Genomic DNA, 6,292 nt, shown 5'->3' with positions numbered 1-6,292 from the left:
CGAGCTAGACAGTACAACAGTGATGGAGGAAAACACTGCATGACAAAGAGTGAACGACGTAGTGTCAAGATGGCTACCAGCCATTGCAGTTATACCTGCTCCAGCACTAGAAATCATTCAAGCTCTTGGTAAAAAAAAAACAAGCTTCAAATTGGAGTTTGAGAGCAGGAGCAAAGAGAGCAACTCTACTACTAGTCTGGACTTTTAACAATGAGGGTGAGGACATAAATATCGGAAGAGAGGAAGACTAGTGTATATCCAAAAGGAAGAATAGCAATAGGAAACGTAATCAGAGAAGGAAACCTGCCCACAACAAGGCGGCTAACCACCCCGGTACTCCTGCTACCAACTTAGGCAATATACATGAACACCAACATCCGATACAGGCTTCTCCAGTGGTTAGACCTATAACTGCTACATCTACACAGACAAGTGCTCTGCAGCAAAAGAAAATGAAAGATGCAGGAACGCAAACGGACATAACCACAAATGATGCTACATACCATAAGTGATATATCGCTACAGATAGAAGAAGAAAAGAACTCAGGAAATCTAACAACTACATCGGAAGTAAAAACCACTGAAGAGGATACTGAAGAAGGGGTCGCGATTGAGCAACGATCTGAGAAATTGGGTCTAAAGGAAACTTACTGACCCCAAAAAGGCAAAGAACTTTATCAGCGCTGTAAAGTATATGGCCTGGAGGTCCCCTAGACCGAGGAAAAAACCTAACTCCCAGCAGTGGCTACTTGCTCAACGTATCATATCGCAACACTACCCTAAGGCTTATCAGGAATCACAGTTCACTATCCTTGTGGATTATGCCACTGCGTTGACAAGAATGTATGAGTACGAGGCATTTCCAAGAGAAACATATGAGGATCAACATACGGCAGCAGATACATTGGACTTTGAGAATCGCAGGAATACATGTACCTTCAGGCTGCTGACCTAAAAGCCCTTATTAGGGCTACCAAATTGACTATTATATAAGAGATTCCACTTTATCTTGGAATCCGATAAAACCACAACACTGACTTGATCCTTTCATCCACCGCTTAAAAATGTAAAACCATACACATACTAGTGATAACAATTTTTTAAAAATTCTTATGTCGCATAGCCATTTTAGTATGCAGAAATTTATAGGGCATTTAAAAAGGTATACTATGTGCTAAAAGTATTGGAACAAATAGATCATAGGAAAATGTTAAGACTCACTGGATTTGAACAATTGCACAAGTGGCTTATACACCATTGGGTATATTTACTGTCACCTAGTACAACTGGATTAGATTTGATTATAAGAGTTCGAACTGTCGCTTTATAGGCTGCTACGTGTAGTGAACTCGGCTATACAAGGTTAATTCTGATTGGTAGTTGAATGTTTCGGTTAATTTTTGTTAGTCTCTAACTTGTACGATATAGATATGTAAAATCAAATCTGATTGGGAGTAGAGTGGGGGTTAGATAATTTGAAGGAAAAAAAAGTAGAAGAAATGATGAGAAAGGTACTGAAATAGGAAGTGAAGAAGATAAAAGATAACTGGGCTAAATAGAGACTGGAAAAAGAAAACAGAAAGAAAAAAGAGGACTTTTAACAAATTAACCAAAACTGGATGAAGGTGCAGGAAAAGTTTAGATTGATGGGACATCCTGACTGGATACCAGATGATGAAAAGAAGAAGAATAAGAAGAAAGGAATCATTGAGAATGTGAGGATATGGTTGAAGAACTGGAGAAAATAGAAGAAAGTTAGAAATGACAAGATTAACTAGAGTAGCATATCTTACGTAATGCGTCTTTTGGTAATCACAAGTTAAATATATAAATAACAGCAGGTAAATTATTAATAGGGCAACCAAAATGCTTACTACGAAGTAAAATATTAATAGGGCAACTAGAATGCCAACGACGAAGGTAAAATAGTAATAGGGATAACAAAATGCTAACGAAGAAGGTACATATTAATAGGGCAACCAAAATGCTAACGACGAAGATAAAATATTAATAGGGCAACAAAAATGCTAACGACGAAGGTAAAATATGAATAGGGCAACCTAAACGACAACAACGAAGATAAAATATGAATAGGGCAACAAAATGTGGTGAATAAGTCTTTCACTAAGATGAATATCTTATGACCCTATGTTAAAGTTATATTACAGTTTCAATACACAATTTTGACTATGCTGTTGTGATGTCGGCATCTTTGTGTTATCGGGCGACATGACCATGGACATATATGGTATTCTTTACAGCAAAAACAATTTGAAGAATTCCAACGATTCGTTACAGCTTTGTAATCCATACCATCAATACTGATGTGCCATATATATTCGTTTTAAGTCGAGTTAAACTGCAAAGAACAAAGAGTCAGATCTGCCGTAGCATAATGCGCTTTTCAGATCAGGGCTTATGTCGTTTTGTTTTACTGATTACTGCTAACAAAGTGCACAGACCCAGATGTGACGACGCATTATGAGACGGCAGATCTGTGTCTGTGCACTTTGCAGTTGGACTCGTCTTATAAACGAGTATATACGGTAGTAAAGACAACAACAACAACAACAACAACAACAATATTGTGAAGTTTGATATGATACAAGTCAAAGAAAGCATGCCGACAAAAATATAGCGTAGACGTGTCGAGAATACACTTTAGTCCGCAGAGGGCCAGCGCAGACAGATCTGGACAACGAAATAAGCAATAGTTTGTTTCCTTGTTGTCCTTTGGTTTGTCATTGATGTAAAAATGTTTCATTTTATCATTCGAATCACTTGAAAAGTTTTGTCTCAACATGGATATACACATTAATTAGTATCAGTCATCAACGTTTTTTTATATCACCGTAGAAATTATATATTACATAGTTAGGCTTATTCCTGAAAAATGCACATAGTTGTCATGTTTGATCAGAGATTATATTTATGATCATAAATTAAATGTTGCTTTTGCAGAACACCGCTAAACTTTTGAACTTGTCAGTCAGTCCCTGCATATAATTAACTATGGCGATTTCTGGTGTTGTCTGGCCATATCTGCAGACTGGATTCACTATGTTTGTTATTGTGAACTGGAGTCCGGATTTCTTCAAGTTCATGACTGGCTTAAACCCTTTATTGCTCCTAAGTTGAAACGAATGGCTAGGAGGTCCCAAACTAACGTAATTCAGCAATGGACCCATGGATAAACTGACCTCCCAGATTAAAACTCCACCCATTTTCGCATTGTCTCGCAATCTGAAGAAGTGTAGAGATATTAATCCCAAGATTAAGCTCTAATCTCCCAAATCCACTGGGTCTAAAATGAAGGGAAAAGGAGCAAATGTGCGAAAGAATATTGATATAAGCGTATTCTTTATCCTCTTGTACCAAATGCATATTGATTTTATTCAGCGAGGGTTGGGTGAGATATTAGTGGATTAATATTGTAAAACGTGTAACCCAGGTAATATTTATATATATTTAAAAGATTGGAACTTTTTCTGTATTTTCAATTCATTACTTTTTTTTCAAAGAGAATATTGATAATTTATTCGGTAGTGTGTATGATCTGTCATAGAGGCCAATCAAACCCCTTGACTGCTATGACAAAGGATGGAACAAAAGGGTTTCAAAACAAACTTCTTCCTCTAAACAAAGAAGCATGTTTTAGTGTAATGTCAGTACGCATGCGTTCAATGTTACATCTCGATATGGATATACCCCTGCTTTTTCTCACCTGTGAAGCGTAGGCCACATATAATTAGTACTGTATACCTATCGAAGGCGTTGTTGCTGTTATCGTCATGTTTGTTGGTTTCGTCGTTTGCAAAGGAGGAAAATATTTTAGCGTTTAGCTTTATTTCTGAAAAGAAAATGATGATTTGCAATGATGAAACTCGAACAGCTTATTTATAGTTGTTATTGTATTACGTGTAGCACATCGTGGTATGATGTTGTCCGCCACTCTGTTACCAATTTAGTTTCCACACGATGATTAGAGTTTTCCGCCATCCACAGTTACCAGTATGTGTTGATAGCTTGCACCTTAGGTAATAAGAAGTCAATCTTTTTGCGAGAAAAGGCGAAAGGTCATGATCACAATGACTGAAATAAGACAAAATGGGTAACATTAGCTCAGCATCACATATGTTGTAGAGCCTAATCAGATGTAAGGGGAATTAGTCACAAGAGAGATTTTCTTTTCCACATTTAATTTAACCCGAACTCTTCCAGTTCTACAAGCTGACTCCCTGTACTATTGACTGATTGATTTGTTGGATTAACGTCGCGTGCGCCGAATTGAGCATGTGCGCTGGGTTAGTACCTGCACAGCAGGCTGCTTAATTGATCGTGGGGGAGGCAAGAATAGCCACACACCCTACGCGGTTGTGCTGGGCTGTGAATTTGTCCTTTTTCGGTGCACTAATTAATACACCACGAGACATATGATTGGCGGGATTTGCAACACGCATGCCAATATTTTAATTAATTGAGCCCACATCCACCGCTTGCTATCAAGTTACTTGTGGAGAGCGGAATCGGAGCCACACTCTCCACATTTTTTATGCGTGATTACTTTTTGGGAGCGGAATTGAAGCCACTCTCCCCCAGAATTGTATTCGTGCTTTGGTACGCTGTTACGTTGCGATGTCTGTTTGTGGCAAGGCAGGAGGGTGGGTCGGTTGGCGTCGGTTCACAGGCAGGCACTCAGTGACTCCGGTATCGTTGTCTGAAAATTGTCGTTTTGCGTAATTTTGAAAAACCTCTGTGCTGTTTTTGTTTTTGTTTCTGTTAGTCAGGTGGAGATGCCCTTGGCGACAGCCATGTTTAGTCAGTTTCTAGATTTAATTATGCCACCTTGCGTGTCTGGCCCTGATGGTCATGGGCTTAAACCACCTTACAGGTGCTTAGCGTTTTGGGGTCTTATATGTCATTCCTTAGTGTTTTAGTTGCCACTTGTATGGCGGGGCCTGGGGTTTTGACCATCTTGCGAATTGTTGAGTTTGGGTCATTTTGCTTGAATTGTATATTTATTTTGCCACCTTGTGCGGCGGGGCCCGGGGGTCATTGTGTATTTTGACCAATAAGCAGTAAATCTACACAACTACGCAACCTAAGATCAAATAGCATTACAGAGGCACTACTCAAACTGCACCAAGGATTATGATTCGACCCAAAGCCAAAGATGTAATCATACACTGTAGCACATTAAGTTAGGTAACAAAATTGCAAACTGAAACCAAAGGTCACATTAAAGTAAAAGTTGAGACACAGAAAAATCCAACACAAACAAAATAACACAAACTTTCAAAATACAAACACACCAAAATCACTAAACAAACCGAAAACCGAAAACCATAATGACATTCACAAAATACTTCATATAACAAACTTCAAAGTAGTATTAAATCTGAAAGGACCAAACCAATGGATGGACAACCTAACTCTAACAAAATTACTGAAAGAAAATGGGGCAATCATAGAAAAACCACACAGGATATAAAATAAAAACCATTAAAGGGCAGGAAACAACCAGGACAGTAATTGAATCCAAAATACCCCTACACAAGACCCTATAGGAAATTCCACCGACTGGAACCCTTCATTAACAAACCTCGGTTCTGTTCTAATTGTCAACATCGGGATCACTACGCACATAAATGCTGATACAAACCAAAATGCGAACACTGTGGGGGACAACACAAGGGACCGTGCTCCACAATTACAGTCAAATGCCAGAATGCCCCTACACTATCTTAGAAAACCAAATCATAGATCTTATTTTCTAAACAGGTACATGCACAGAAGCCAAGAAAATAATCAATGAACCTGACTACTATCTCAACAAATCCAAAACAGAAATCCCAGAGAAACAAAAATCAACTAAAATTGAAATAAAAATAGACCCAAGGAAAAACTCCCCAGCCGTATTAGCTCTAATAACTCACCCAATAAACAAGCAAAATTAAACAATAACCTATAAAAGAGAAATACTCAAACAAATGGAACAATAACCAAAACACAGGAATGTGAAAACCAAAAACTACTCCATCCAAACAAATTTTAAAATAAAAAATATATCTTGTAGCGATGACACTAAAATCAATCCGACATTGTCCCTACTTCAAAAACTCAAAAAGTATTAGCCTCAACTTCATAAAACCTCAAATTGAAGGAACCATACTTGGAAAAATAAACCAGATTTTTAAAAACATCATTAAGCTATAAACCAACGTTTTTAATCTATTTTATGTTCCCATATTATTATTTTTTTGAATGAACACCGCACATTATGGATAATACA

Source organism: Sinohyriopsis cumingii, chromosome 10 (assembly GCF_028554795.1).
Source record: "Sinohyriopsis cumingii isolate HCF-2022 chromosome 10, ASM2855479v2, whole genome shotgun sequence".
Taxonomy (NCBI): Eukaryota; Metazoa; Mollusca; class Bivalvia; order Unionida; family Unionidae; genus Sinohyriopsis; species Sinohyriopsis cumingii.
The sequence above is the reverse complement of the archived record's forward strand: the minus strand, read 5'-3'. Positions refer to the sequence as shown.